Here is a 16,093-nt window from a genome sequence, read left to right on the forward strand (position 1 = left end):
TATTAACCTATAGATAAATGTTTAGTTCATTTAAGAGTTGAGGCTTTTATGATGAAAGTTGCATTAAAACTATTGTTTGACAAAAATATTTGTTGTTTTTTTTCAAATAATATACATATTTATTTCATCAATGTTTTGATTCAAAAGAACATTTTGACATTCAAAAATCAACAAAACAACACTGATTCATCTTTAGAACTCAATTTTAATTGTTTGTATATTTTTTTGCTCAAGAAACATAGACTTTTTTATAGCATTATATTTACACTAAATTTTAAGACCTTAATCTAGCAAAACCAATCTTTAAAAATCAAGCTATTAGCTTTTAAATCCGATAGCAAATATTCATTTTAATATTTCGTCTCTGGTCTCTCGCTGCTGCTACAGGAAGTTCGAATATTTGTTTATTATTTGTTTATTTTCAATACTCCTAGTTACACTTGTAGTTTTTTAGAAGCAAAATAATTTTTTAATTCGCCGGACTATAGCCCAGTAATTTTAGGCATTTTTTTACCTCAATCTGCGGAAAAATTCCTACTGGGCTCGATTTTGGTATAGACCTTCGTTACGGTGTTGTTATGAAGATGTGAAAAATCGACATTGATATCGCGCCGGCGCACAGTGGAACAAGTGTATGGGAAAAACGGCAAAATTAATATCTTCGGAATAAAATAAGAAATTCAGACAAATATGCTCGAAATAGTATTTTATCACTTTTATATATGATTGCAACCTAAAAACAAAGAAATTGATACACTAAAACATATAAATCTAGGATATTTCATTTAAAAGAGCTGAGCAGCGAACTTGTTTTTATTTTAATTTTTATTTATAATTGTTTGCTTATGTTTTGCTATCTAGATTACATTATTTTAATAGCTAAATAAATAGTTTAACAAATTTATACTTCTATACATAAAGTAATCACCATCACTTTCGGAAGAGTTATGCATATTACTAAGATCTAACTCCATGGGTATAATTCTGCAATTTAACTATTGTTAACCCAGTAAAATTCATTTTTGTATTCAATTTGTACCGTAGAGCTTCCCTAACTAACAATGTCAGTGATTGGAATGAATGAATATCGCAGGTACAGAAATAGTTATAAGCTCAATTTTTTGAGAGCAAAATCTGCATTAATACGAAGAAAAGTCGAGGCGGCTCAATCTCAAAAAGAAATGTGGAACCAATTAAAAAGGTATGTTCTACATAAAAGCAAAAATGAAAAAATAGGAGAAGTGCAATTTGAAGATGGCAATATTATAAACGACAGTGCAATATTATGTGATAAATTAAATAGTTTTTTTATTCAAAGTATAGTAAATTTAACTTGTTCTGTCTCATACCCTGTTTATATATGTTTGATTGAAGAGTGCAATATAGATTTTAAGTTTTCTGAAGTGAACATTGATGATACTTTAAATGCAATGAAAGAAATTAGTCAAAAAAAGATTTCAATTTTATGAATGCAAAAATGCTAAATGACTCAATAAATACAGTGGGACAGGTACTTTTCTCAAAAACTAGAAGGCATAGAAAGATGTGGTTTTCAGTATTTGATAAAGAATTCATTGAGGTAATTTATTTTATCGATTTATTTCGTATTCAAATCCATAGTCTTGACAAAAATAGTATTCAATGTATTTTTCATGCTTATTTTTCACAAATGTTGACTTTGAAATCGATTATTTCGAAAACTGCTCATTAAAACATCTTGATTTAAAAACTCAAATTAAGTGTACAATTCTAGCTTTTGAAAAAGGTATCACTGATAACTCTAAGTGTTGCCGTTGTTTTTTAATAATTTGTTTAGTACTTTTTTATTAAATTGTCCCTCCCTCCTAAAAGGGGGGGCATAGACCCTCCCTCCCATAACAAAAACTGAATGTATTGAATACCTCTACAAAAACCCGTTTTCAATTCTCGGCTCCTAAGTTATCGTACTCGAGCCTTGCGTTGATATGATTTTTTTTTTCGAAAAAAAAAACGTTTATGGGGGGTATCTCGAAAAAGGAAGCTAATCCGATTTTGGTAAAAACGGATTATTATTGCTGAGGCCTTCAGGAACAAAGCCTCATTTTTAGTTTTTGTCGTCATTTTAGGTCAACCTTGAACTTGTTCAGGCTCACTGTGAATATAAATGTAAAAAGATGTGATTGAAAAAATCCGTGGAAATAGTTTGAATTATTGTTTGGAAGAAAATCGTTAGATCTGTTTTCGAGACCAAAATTACTTTTATATTAGTTGTATGGCAGGTGACGTTATTTGATATTCCTAAAAAAGTAAAAAAAAATGTTATCGAGCAACTTACTCATAACTATTAACTATAAAATTTGAGGCGAACGCGTCCATGGTTTGGGCCCCAGTTGCGGGGCCTAGACGAGTACAAATCCGAAAGATTTTCCTTCCCACTTTTTTACTATCCTAATATCAAATAAAAATAAAAATAAAAATAAAAAATACGTCAAGATTTCATATGTAAGATGTACCTACATACCAGAGATTCAAATGAGTATGTTCGAACCTGTTGGAACAATTTAAATTTTTTAAAATGATCGTTCGTGCTCGATCGTTTTCTCTCTATACTCGTAAATCATCTTACTCATAAACAAAAATACTCACAAACAAAACCACACAAATTGTTTGAACTCATGAGTATACTCGATCCTCAATACCCACGAACAAAATTACTCGTAAACAGATTGACTGTTCATAAACACTAGGCTTTACTCGAAATGATCGAAAGTGATTGAAATGTTCGAACGTGATCGAAAAATCATGAACAGTTTATACAATGAAAACAACCACTTCGAATTTCTACGTCATATAGGTACCTGTTGCATATTTTTTTTTATTTAGGTTTTGAGGGTTGGTTCATTGTATATATATTCCTATAGTACTCTCATGAAGTAAAATTTTCTGTTTTACGTCGCCACCGCTGGGATCGCTAGTTTATTTTATGTTTGAACCTTATGCAGAAAATTGAAGGGCAGATCTACCAAAAGATGTCGCTAAAGTATTTTCATGGATTGATAGTACTATAGAAATATATATACAATGGTTGGTTGTTTGCGGTACAACTTCAATTAAAGCAGGTTATTTTAATTTTACAATTGTGGTTTTAGAAAAAGATTTTCAATGACTGAGTAAATAAAAAAGTAATTAGTCGTTAGGTAACAATACAAATGGGGTAGTGGGGGAATGCCCAGTTAATTTGTGCAGGTAGGTGCGTAGTAGAAACATATCCCTAAAAAATATGCAATAATGCGATTTGGGATTATTGTTTTTAAAACAAATTACTATTTTTTCGGGTAGGTATATTGGGGAAATTACAGTATCAGGAACTTAAATCAATTCATTATCTAACAAGATTTTTTGTTCAAATAAAAAAAATAAATAAATACGAAAATAAATTGATTTCTAAAGCGGTCAAAACAATAGGACCACTACTCAAAAATTGGAAATTATTTCATATTTCAATTCTTTTTGCTGTCAAAACCAATATATTTTCGAAAAGCCCTTATTTGCCATCACCGCACACACTTTTGGAGGCTTTATTTCGACTAATTTGCGAGAAGTGCGTCTCGGTATTGCATACCAAGCCTCTTGAAGTTTTGTCACAACTCATCCTTATTTCTCGACTTTTTTGCACCCAATGACTTCTTAACGATAGCCCACAAATTTTCAATAGGACTTGGGTCCGGCGATCGGGCAAACCAAGACATAACATTAATTCTATGCTCCTTAAGCCATATTTTAACTGGGCCCAATGTATATTTACGGTCATTATAATGCATAAACTGCCATTTTAAGGACATTTTGCACTCCGTATATGGAAGAAAAACTTCTTCTAAGAAATTGGGATACAAATGCTGGTCCATGTTTTCCTTAATCCAAAAAATTATACCTACTACGTGCCAAGAAAAATACCTCCACACGATGATGTTTCTACCACCGTGTTTAAGCGTTTGTCTTGTGTATTGCGGTTTGAATTCTGCGTTCTCTGGACGCCTTATCCATCTTTTGCCATCTGATCCCACTAATTTGACTCTACTTTCGTCGGGCTACAGAACATTGCGCCATTTTTCTTCATTTTCTGGACCAATCCAACTAAAATGGTTTTTTGCAAAATTGATTCGGTTTTTGCGATACCTCTTGCTGAGGAGTGAAACTTCCCTGGGGAGTTACTTTTCTTATGGTCTTCTTCTGAGTGTTTTCTCACTTATTAGCAAGATTAGCTCTAATTTCATGTGCGAAGATAACCTGAAAGTGTCTTTTTATGACAATCGCATTATTTCTAAGACGTGTTTTTTGAAGTTTTTCGCTTTGTTCCTATTTTAAAATGTTCTTTTGAAAGCTCTAGAGCATTGAATAGAAACGTTTTTAATTAACCAATAGTTTCGGCAATTTCCCGTTTTGATTTGCCTTCTCTTGTCAGTTAATGCATCAATTCTTTCACGGTTGAAGAACAATGGACTCGACGACCCATTTTAATGTTTTCCTAAACTTTTTTTTGCTCCACTAATATTAAATGATCTCACAAGAGTATTCTGTTTAAAATATTGTTTAAAATTTGAATCCTAGGTAATCAAAAAATAAATTAATTCACTTGGTCCTATTGTTTTGTCCACACGATTTGAGGGTTCTTTTTAGTTTATATTTTTTTTTTTTTGCATCAAACTATCTGTGCATGTTCTTTTTCTTTTATTTCATAATAGTTTCGTTATTTAAAGCAGAATATAGTAAAAGGAGCCGTTTTATTTCATTGGAATGAGAGATAAAGAGCATGTTTTCAAAGTGATAGAGGTGGTCTTATTGTTTTGTCCGTCACTGTATATATATAAATATATATAAAATTGGGATCTCGGAAACGGCTCTAACGATTTCGATGAAATTTTCAGGGTTTGTTCATCTAAGCGAGTAAAAAGTTTTGGAAGTATTTTTGGAAAAATCCACCCACTGCCACGCCCACTTTTTTAACATATAAGTTTTTTCGGGAACGGCTCCAACGAGGGTTTCAGGGTTTGTTTATATAAGCGAGTAAAAAGTTTTGGAAGTTTTTTTTTTGAAAAATCCGCCCACTGCCACGCCCACTTTTTTAACATATAAGTTTTTTCGGAAACGGCTCTAATGATTTCGATGAAATTTTCAGGGTTTGTTCATCCAAGAAAGTAAAAAGTTTTGGAAGTTTTTTTTTGGAAAAATCTGCCCACTGCCAAGCCCACTTTTTTAACATTTAAGTTTTTTTTCGGAAACGTCTCTAACGATTTCGATGACATTTTAAGGGTTTGTTTATCTAAGGGAGTTAAAAGTTTTGTAAGTATTTTTGGAAAAATCCGCCCACTGCCATGCCCACTTTTTTACCATAGAATTTTTTTTAAACTTTAAAGATTTCGATGAAATTTTGAGGTCCTCCAGACATTTTGGAAGTATTTTCTCTTATATTAGTTTTGTTTTCACAGAGAGAGATTCAACGACTTCAATAAAATTTTGAGGGATGGTTCCATGTTTTACGCATTGTTCTTTTTCTTTTTGTTACAATAACTAAACAACATTTTTTAGATCATGACTTTTTTGATCATGTATTGATCATTTATTCAGTTGGTTGTTTTTTTTTTCTGAAAAACCTTGTTTTGTTGAATTCAAATTGTAATATTTTGTGATCTAACTGCAACTTAGGAAACTTTTATACTTTTTTGAAAACTACAATAACAGGGCAACTTTTTAAAATAATAAACCATTTTCACAGCGTAAAATTTTGTTTGCGGTGTTGGTCGCAAATAAAAGTTAGAAATAGATTTTTTATAAAACTTGAAACTGTTAGTTAATTTGCAGCGAAATATGGCGTATGGAATAAAAAATATTTTGATTAATTAATTGTTCCTAATTATTGGCAATGTTTTCGTAAAAGAATTAAAAAAAAAAAAACAAATATCAATAATGGGCGCAGGAAGCAAAATACTGTTGTCAAGTAGGGATTTTTCGAAATTTCACAAGAATTGCATTAAATTGAAACCCGTAAGGATTTGGGAGGAACAAGGTTCCAAATTCTGAGAGCCCTTAAGTTCCCCAATCAGCATATTTCGTTTGATCCATTACTTTTGGGACACCCTATATAAGTTTTTTTTTTTTTTTTATAATAAGCGCGCACTAAAGGGATTAATGTACCCTTAATATGGTGAACACAGTACGAGCATTAGGAAAATAGGGAGGGGTTTGAAAGGAGATACCGATGAACATTAGTTTTGAAGTTCTGAGTTTTGAAATGGGATGGGAAAACAGAGGCGGGTAACGCGTTCCACATTCGTGTAGTGCGGCTGAAGAAAGAATCTCTGTATTTGACGGTACGTCCGAAGTTGGACTCTAGGGTAAACTGATGAGCATTCCTTGAAGCGCGAGTATTACGGTTGAATTGTTTCAGGGGAGGAATGCAACTAGCTATTTCATCGGAGCACTGCTTATAAAAATAACGATAGAACAACGTGAGACATGAGACGTTACGACGGTGCTCGAGAGACGTAATTGTATCAGTTATTGATCTATCACCTATCATTTTTATAGCTCTGTTTTGTATTCTATCCAAGAAACTCAACGAGGTTATTGGAGCACCTGCCCAGATGTGGGAGTTATATTCAAGCTTTGGACGAATGTACGCCTTATAAATAATTGCTAGATCAGACGGGGAGAAAAATTTCTTGCATCTTCGGAGGAAACCTAAACATTTCGCAGCGGATTTAGCGGTGTCAAATATGTGTTCATTCCACAGGAGGTGGTTTGTAATGCACATACCGAGGATGGAAAGCTTTTCGGTTTCTTCGATGCAAGTACCACTCATGGATAGTGGCATGGGAGACATGTTCCGCTTTAATGATAGTAAGCAGCATTGAGTTTTGGAAGCATTAAATTCTACGCGATTTCTTATTCCCCATTGGACAATGCTATTAAGATCAGAATTTAATGAGTTTATCATATTTAGCCGTTCAAGATCCACTTCCGAAGAACTTGGGCGAGAATCAGGTAACGAATATGAAAAACTGAGGGTACTATCATCTGCAAAACAGTTGAGTGGATTAGAAGTTTCATAAATTATACTATTGTTTGTGGGCTATAGGTCTTTTCTTGAGTTAGTTCTTTTTTCTATCAGTCGACGTTTCGGGTATGGATATACCCTTCTTCAGGACTCTATTTAAATAAAAAGTCTTAAGTATATAAAACCAAACTAAAATATCTATACTTACAATATTAAAAACTTTTTAACCTCTTAAGGTTTAACAAAAGTGGTTTGTCAAAAACTGTTTAGCTTTTTGTATCAATGATATTTTAAAATTCAATAAAAGAATATCTTGAAAAAGACGTTTCACATTATTAAAATTTCAAAACAATCAAATTAAAAATTTCTATTTGATAAGAAATTCAAAAATTTTACAAGAAAACAAAAACAAATCCTATCTAAAAATTCAAGTTAAAAATGTTGATAAAATCTAATATAACATATTTCTTTGGACAAACTGACTATAAATATTGCTAAGTCCCTCACAATCTGATCTCCTATTAACAGTATTATCTGTATCTAAAATATGTAACATTTCTAGCAACATTCTTTTACTATAGTGTTTCTCTGTTTGTAAAATGTCTACGTTATTAAAATCTGGCCTATGTTCTTCATCTATACAATGTAAAGCTAAAGCTGTTTTTTTAGAATGTCCACTATGTATTGTGATGCTTTTTTTGCTTATGCTGAGGTAAGCTCAGGGGAGTTCCAGGATTCTTCCCAAAGAAGCAACAAAACTTGGGTTTTTGAAAGTTCCAAACTCAAGGAAACAGCCTTTTAATCCTTAATTTATATCGGTTTTATTTATTTTTCACTTCAAGCTTATTATATATATACAATGTCTTAATCTTTATTTATAACAAGTTACTTCATATATTTTGGTGTCCCCGGTACACAATCAGGAGAGAAATCTGGTCGGAACTCACACTGAGAACCTATGTCCAACGAGCTAAGAAACTCAAAGGATAAGTCTATGGAATCCGAATGGAATCCTATGTCCCCACATTACGGAGAAAAGTCTGGTCGGAACTCGGCAGGAGAACCTATGTCCAACGAGAAGCTCGAAGGAGTAGTCTATGGGATCCTAATGGAAACCCTTATGTCCCCAGTACACAACCTGGAGAGGATTCTGGACGGAATTCGCTAGGAGAACCTATGTCCACTGAGCTAGGAAACTCAAAGGAGAAGTCTTTGGAATCCAAATGGAATCCTATGTCCCCACAATACGGAGAAAAGTCTGGTCGGAACTCGGCAGGAGAACCTATGTCCAACGAGATGCTCGAAGGAGTAGTCTATGGGACCCTAATGGAAACCCTTATGTCCCCAGTACACAACCTGGAGAGGATTCTGGACGGAACTCGCTAGGAGAACCTATGTCCAATGAGCTAGGAAACTCAAAGGAGAAGTCTTTGGAATCCAAATGGAATCCTATGTCCCCACAATACGGAGAGAAGTCTGGTCGTAACTCGGCAGGAGAACCTATGTCCAACGAGAAGCTCGAAGGAGTAGTCTGTGGGAGTCCCAATGGAAACCTTTATGTCCCCAAAATGTGGAGATAATTCCGGTCAGAACTCACTAGGAGAACCTTTGTCCAAAGAGAAGCTCGATGGAGTAATCTGTGGGAATCCCAATGGAAACCCTTATGTCCCCAAAATGTGGAGATGATTCTGGTCGGAACTCACTAGGAGAACCTTTGTCCAAAGAGAAGCTCGATGGAGTAGTCTGTGGGAATCCCAATAGAAACCCTTATGTCCCCAAAATGTGGAGATAATTCCGGTATAATTTGTTAGTATAATAATAATAATAATAACAATAATAATAACAATAATAATAACAATAATAATTTCCTGTTCTAATTTCTATCGTAAACTACCTGTGTTGATTTCTGATTCCCTAATACAACTAGCTACTTATTTACTATTTAGGACCAAAAAATTCAAGAAAGGACAGTTAAATTACCAAGTCTTTTCCGGGTCTACTTGCCTCTGTGTCTATACTCTAAATGAATAGGTACTTGATATCAGAGATGCGCAAGATCGACCCTTTTGTGATAATTTTTGCTTCCTCATATGATATCGGCGGATGAAACTCACTGTGAAGTGTAACACAGTTAAACGTTAAAATTTCATGAAAACTTAAATTCATTTTTTATATGTAGGATGAGGATGACGATTGTCGCGTACGACAACTCGTACTGTCTTTGTTTCTTTGTTTTGTTTTTTTTGTTTTTGTGTTTCTGGTGGTGCAGCTACGTCACTTGGCCTACCCTGTGTAGGCATTGCTGATACGCGAATTGTGTATAATTATTTATACAATTTTCATTCGTTTGTTGAAAATGAAAAACTAAGTTGTGACGCTTCGTCACAGTGCCCCCTTACTTTATTAAACGAGAACCCTCTCGTTTTGACTTATGTATAAAAAAAAAATATTAAATCTATTATTTTTTTTATAAAAAAAATTTGTATGACTGAACTTAAATATTAATTCAGGAAATTAATTCAATATTCAAAATTTATAATAATTTTTTTTTTTTGTTTTGTCTTGTTTTTTGTTTTTTTTTTTTTTTTTTAATTTAACGTTGGGCAAATGTTTCGGTTTACTTTATGATTCGTAAATCGGAAATGATTTAGCTGACATAGGATCTATCTGGGAACTGGTAGTGGCGGTGATAAGTCTTATGTCGGCGGCGGAGATCAATTTGTTGTCAGGAACGATAGACGGTTGATTATAGTTGTTATGCTTGGCGGCGCACAGTGGGGAACCTTGTATGGGAGAGTGGAAAAAACTCCGTAAAATCTAAACTACTGGACCGTTTTTGATGAAATTTTCAGGAATGATAGGAAATATGAAGATACATCAACACCAGTAATTTCCGCCCACTGCCCCGCCCACTAAAGTGAAAAATGGCTATTTAAGTTGAAAAAAGTTGAAAACTAGTACTTTTGTATGAAATTTAACGAAGACAACGTGACTTGCAGTAACCAAAATATACTTTTCTGAAGGGTTTCGATGTTTTGAACTCAAATCCAAAGTCATAAAAAATTAATCAGCTCCTGTTTTTGAAATATTAACGTTAGAAAAAGACAAAAATTTTTTTTTTTACTATTTCGGACCTTATTCTTTTATATAAGTAAAATTGTCTGAACATATTTACTAACGGTTTATATAATAACTGATTTCCTTCTTTGAAGACCTGTTTAAATCTTTTCGATATCTTTTTTTACTGCCTGAGATATCTTGAGTTGTTTGGCATGGTATATCTACCATATAAATTATACCGTCATTATCTCCTTTATGATATATGAAGCCGAACCCACTAACTACATTTTAAGATATCAATTCAAAATGATTCTTCTTTTTTAATGATTAATTCAGCTAAAACTGATCGCGAAATTGAAAACAAAACAGACATTTTTATAAACCAATGTTCACGCTGAATTCAATCGAAACTTTGAATAATCATCACCATTGACTAGAAAGATAACAGTTGTTAATTTGCATCAACTTAAAAAAGCTTCTTAAACAAAGAAAAATCATTCGATCAAAATTCTAACGGTTTGGGTTTGAGATATAATAGAGAGAAAATTATATGAAAAATTAGACTGAATTGTACTCAGAAATGAGTATAATTTACTAACCCCTCTCTTTCTCATAAAGTTTCAGAAAATAAGATTTTCTTGCAAGCTTAATTATTGTTTAAGACTTAGGAAGAAATTTAAGAATCAATTTGTAGGTTTTAATTTTAGTCATATCTTTATATTAGTTTTTTGTGCTCTGAGGGCCATTTGCTGAAACGAAACTTAAATAATTTAAGTTGCACATAAGCTCCTATTCTCTACTTTTTCCTCTGCGTAAACTGCCACATAAGAGTTTATTTAGAACATAAATGCTTAAGTTTCAGGAAACGGCTGTAAATCTAATATTCGTACCCCAGAAAATTTTAAATAAATTGCACAAAACGTTGAAAACCGTCCATTTTTTATGTATTTTTCGATATTTTTTTTTTTATATGTAGGTATTTTCAAACTAACGTTAGATTTGAATTCATCGGATAAAAATACATATTAAAACACATGATTTTTAAAAAAATCTTTCCATTTTTTATTACAATCTGCTTTTTTAGAAAATACGTTTTTTCACATTTGCTTATCTTCAAATTGCTCTAAAAAGTTTATTAGGACGAACTAGGATGAGATTTTTGGTGCCAAATGTTGCTGAGATTCAACACTATCATATGATATGAGTCCGCCCACAGAGGGAAACAGAGGAAGTAGTTAAAACAATCTTTGAACTCAAAATTCCGGAAAATTATAAGTATTCTTAAAATGAAAAATCGAAAAAATTTTTTTTCCGCTAAACTTGTAACTGATATTGTTTAACAGTTTATTTTTAATATATTTACAAAAAAAAATTTTTTGAAAAGTCAAAATTTAACTGATTTTATACCATTTAAAAAATACTCATATTTACATCAGTTTTCATAATTTTTCAACTTTGAATACAAATTTCTAAATCTAGAAATTTTTTTTGAAAGAAATGCTTTCACATCCTGATTCTACAACATAATAACTGTAAGAAAAACATCCAACATATACAAAAATCCAGCTTTCACACCAATGAGTTTTTTCCACTTTTTTCCCACTGTGCGGCGGCGGTGGTGGTAGCGTGACTTGCATGGGACACGGTAGATTGAGTAGGTCTGGATTCGGTAACGGCGGCGGTAGGATAAGTCTCGGTAGCTGGTTTGATTTCCAACTCCCCGTTGTAGGCTGGTGCGACTGCAGTAGGTCGCTTTTTATTAACGGCGGCGGGTGCATGGCTGGTTTCAGGGATTTTGGCGATTTGTCCGGTATTGGCCAAAGTGCTGGTACGAATATTCGCTCTGGGATTCGAAAATGTGTCCCCTTCTAAAATGTTGGCCCTATCGTATATAAGGCTTTGAGAAGATTCGATGTTCGAGCTTTGAGGTATTTGAGGTTGTAAGACTTCGAAGTTCCTTTGTCCCTCTTCTATCTCAGCTTTTGGAGCATGTTTTTGCTTCTCGGTAGACGGAGTTATTTGAGGTTCTGCTCTGTATAGGTTAGAAAGTTCTTCTTTGGCTGGTGGCGGCGATGTTGTGCTACGAAAATCTGGTGCGGTTTTCACACAGTATGCACTATTGGCGGCCTGATTTCCAGCATGAACGGTACTTCGTACTGAGCGGTGTGTGGTAACATGGGTCTTTGCCCACATGGCTTTATTAAATCAGAACGACACTTCTCTAAACTTGGGTTTGGTTGGTGTGTTGAACCCATACACTGGTGGGCGATTGAACTCTGTATGTTTCGGGAGTCGGCATCTGGGTGCGTGTTGAAAGCCGCAGTGGGGTTCTGATGGCATTGGCAATCTTTAGACATAATTTCATCTGTTCCACAAAAAGAGCAAAATAATCGGTACGGTCGGCGGAAATTCTCTTTTCGGTGTCCCCTCTGCTTACACTTCCAGCAGTGTGTTGCACGATCATACTGCATGGTATCAGGAAATGATCTGTGTACCAGAGCTGGAGCCGGATGGGAATTTTCAGGTGAGTGACGATGAATTTCTTCGTCACGTATAGTCATGACGGCAGCTGGTCCAGATCTTTGCATCGCACATAGGAGTATTCTGGTCGAAAAGCTGGACAAAAGTCGATTTTCTAAAAATCAAAATTTTGAATTAAAGTTTTTACAAAGCGGATGCTAAATATACATGGGATCATATGATGCACTTCTTTTTTTTGTGGTAAAGTGTTTGGTGTGTCAAAACAAGTTCAAAGTCAGCTGTTTATTTTCTGGAATTTTTTTTGTAATTTTTGCTGATTTGGTGAGTATATTTAGAGATTGATTGTGAGCAAGTGTGCTTTTAAACATTAAATTTTCATATGAAAAATACAATTGCAGGTATTGAATAATAATTAAAGAGTAGTTATGGAAATATTAAATTTTTTTTGTTTGAGTAAATGACAGTGGGAAAAGAGTCTGCCACATATAGATATTTTTATTACTTTTTTTTAAAGTCTAAGTGTTTTGTTATAGTATTCCCTCCTATTCTGCTTCGATACATAGATTTATGATAACTTTGACTATTCTTTAAATTTAATATCAAAAAATTGGGTGCGATTTTTTGCGATTAATAAAATAATTTGCGAGTGAAATTTTCACTTTTGGAAAAATCACTCATACGCCCTACGTTTAATTTTAACTGGTTGTTAACATTTTCCAGAAATTTTTTTATTGATATTAATGCATTTGGATTCACTTAGCTTAAAAATCACAATAGTTCCATTCTAGAAGGTCTAATATTTTAGATATTTAATTTTTTCACATTTTGGGTGTATTAAATTTCATACTATTTTTTTTAGTTTTTCTTCTCACAAGCGTTTTTAAAGTTTTGCTGAAAAAAAATTATTTCCTTGCATAAATAATAATTTTTAGCAAAAATAATTAGTTTTATTTCAAAAAATAATTTTGTCCAGGTTTTTGATCGAAATACTCCTATGTGCATCGGAGCTGAGCCTCTGACACCGGGTGCGGGTCGGTTTCTATTTTCCTCGTTCTTTATAACCTCAAACTCTTCTGCTAAAGTCATAAGTTCGTCTAGCGTGCTGAAGTCTCTACGACGAACATAGTAACGGTATTCAGGACGGAGATTTTCGTAAATGCGGTCTATGAGGTCAGATACGGTAAGGCTGGGATGCTGGCGGATTAAATATTGAACGGCCATAATGAATTCTTTTGCACGTTCTCTGGGACCTTGTCGTCTACCGTAAATTTCGTCCTCAAGACGGAAAACATAACGTGCAGGTAAAAAGTGCTGCAGGAATAGCTTACGGAACTCATCCCAAGACGAAATGCAATGTCTTTTGATTCGGAGCCATTCCAGAGCGGTCCCTCTGAATATCTCAGGTAGCGGGCGAATCATGTCGTTCGGTGGTATGTTATAGCAGGACGTCAGCTCTTCGATTCTCTCTAAGAATTCCAGCGGGTTCCCTGAAGCATCGAATCTCAAACCCCATTTACGGACCGTGTTCATGATTTCGGCCTCGTAACTGAGAATAAGTCGAGGGGCTGCTACCGGCGGACGGTCTTCTGCGTGTGGTGGTGGGTCGGGCTGACGGTATGACATGGATCCCGAAGCTGACTGGTCTGTGACAACGGGCGGTTGATTTACTTGAGAGTACATCGGCTGGTAAATCGTTTTTGAGATGTTAAACGGTTTTCGAAAGTCAGGAACTGTCAGGTATAGAGGCGTTTTGGGTGGCGGCGGAGGAATAGCAATGTTGACCTGGCTAGTATACTGCTGCTTGCCAGCGGAGTTATCTTCTTTATCTTCTTCGGGAGGTTCGGTGTTGTTTCTCTCCTCGACTATGCCTTCCCATTCTTCGCACAAATTTTGTGTTGATTTATGCTTTCGGAGGTCTTTAAAGTCTTGGCTTAAACGTTTTCTGAGTTCTTGCATATTGCCACTGGTGTCAAGATTTCTGGCTGCCAAAACTTCGATGAGTTCTGCTTTCTTAAGGAAGTAAATAAATCCGAGGTTTTTGTATGGATTATACTCTTCCGTCGGTTGTTCTTCTACGAAGTCTTCGGGCATGTTGAAGCTGGTTATGAATCGGGTTCTGGACGGTGAAGCTTTCTGAAGGCTCTTGAGTAATCGGTAGTCGGGATCGGGTGAATCTTTAAAGGGCTTAACGGGTAAAACGGTAAACGGCGGCGGTCGGTGTTGCCTTTAAGATTCCAGGTCGGTCGGTCGGTCGGTTGGAGTTCGGATGAACCTTCAAGAAAGTCCCTGCTCGGGCGCCATTTGGCCTACCCTGTGTAGGCATTGCTGATACGCGAATTGTGTATAATTATTTATACAATTTTCATTCGTTTGTTGAAAATGAAAAACTAAGTTGTGACGCTTCGTCACAGTATATCTGATCTATGTCCGGCAATTCTATTCTTAAGTTTCTGCATTGAAGTACCTACATAAAGTGAAGGACAGTGGTTTGTTCCATCACCTAAGCATTTTATTTTATATACAATGTCTGATTTTTCGTTTTTGGAGAATTCACCTTTTAAATTTGAAAACAAAGAAGTTCTTAATGTATTTGCTGATTTGAATGCTAAACGAACGCTATCTTTATTCCTTATAGGGGCATTTAACATCCTATTCGAAAGATTTGGAATGTATAAAACACTTTTGTATGAAAACTGTGTAACATTTGTTGCTAAATTTGTCCGAACCAAAAGATTAAAATGTTGATTCAATAGCGTTTTTATTATTTTTAAAGGAAATGAATTCGAAATTAATGTGTGAGAAAGACAATGTCACTGATATCCAATACTCTTTTTATAAAATTTTTTGCTTTGTTTATAATTACTTGGTTAGGCTGTTTGGAATTGTAATTAATAAGACGACCTGACGATGTTGGTTTTTTATACCAATCAAATATTAGTTGATTATTTTTCCTTATAACCATTACACCAAGATATGGAAGTTCTGCATTATTTTCATACTCAACTGTAAACTGAATTTTCGGATGAAAAGAATTTAAAGCAGTAAGAGTAGAATTAACATGACTAGATTTTAGGATTATAAAAATGTCATCGACATATTTTGTTATTATTTTTGGCTTATCTTGAATATTTTCAAAAACCTCATCTAATAAAGCTTCCATAACAATATCTGCTAATATTGGTGAAGCAGGACTTCCCATGGGAACTCCTTGTTTCTGCTGATAAAAATGTTTATCAAATTCTAAATAATTGTTATCAATCACACAAAAACGTAAAATTTCCAAGAATTTTATTTTTGGAATTCTGGTGTGATCTTTGATTGTATCCCAACTTTTTTCAATCAATTCTAGTACTAATGGAATGGGAATATTTGTAAATAATGAAACTACATCAAAAGATACAAGAATATCATCTTGTTCTAAAATAATTGGAGAAACAGTTGAAATAAACGATGAAGCATTTTTAACATTATATTTTGAGTTAAGAGTTATGTTATTTAAAATTTTAACAATGTATTTAG

At 34.1% G+C, this 16,093-nt stretch overlaps 1 protein-coding gene and 1 long non-coding RNA gene across 2 annotated transcripts in view; both read right to left on the minus strand.

Annotated features, from left to right (window-relative positions):
• The window catches only part of LOC129907281 (protein MON2 homolog), a 255,003-nt gene that overhangs the window by 222,650 nt on the left and 16,260 nt on the right, over positions 1 to 16,093 (minus strand). The window lies entirely within an intron of this gene.
• Positions 4,622 to 10,121, minus strand: LOC129907586 (uncharacterized). Its single transcript, XR_008771090.1, has 2 exons — positions 7,242 to 10,121; positions 4,622 to 7,185 (listed from the first exon to the last, which is right to left on the minus strand). It is a non-coding gene; the product is annotated as an uncharacterized LOC129907586 (long non-coding RNA).

This window comes from Episyrphus balteatus, chromosome 1, assembly GCF_945859705.1.
Source record: "Episyrphus balteatus chromosome 1, idEpiBalt1.1, whole genome shotgun sequence".
Lineage (NCBI taxonomy): Eukaryota > Metazoa > Arthropoda > Insecta > Diptera > Syrphidae > Episyrphus > Episyrphus balteatus.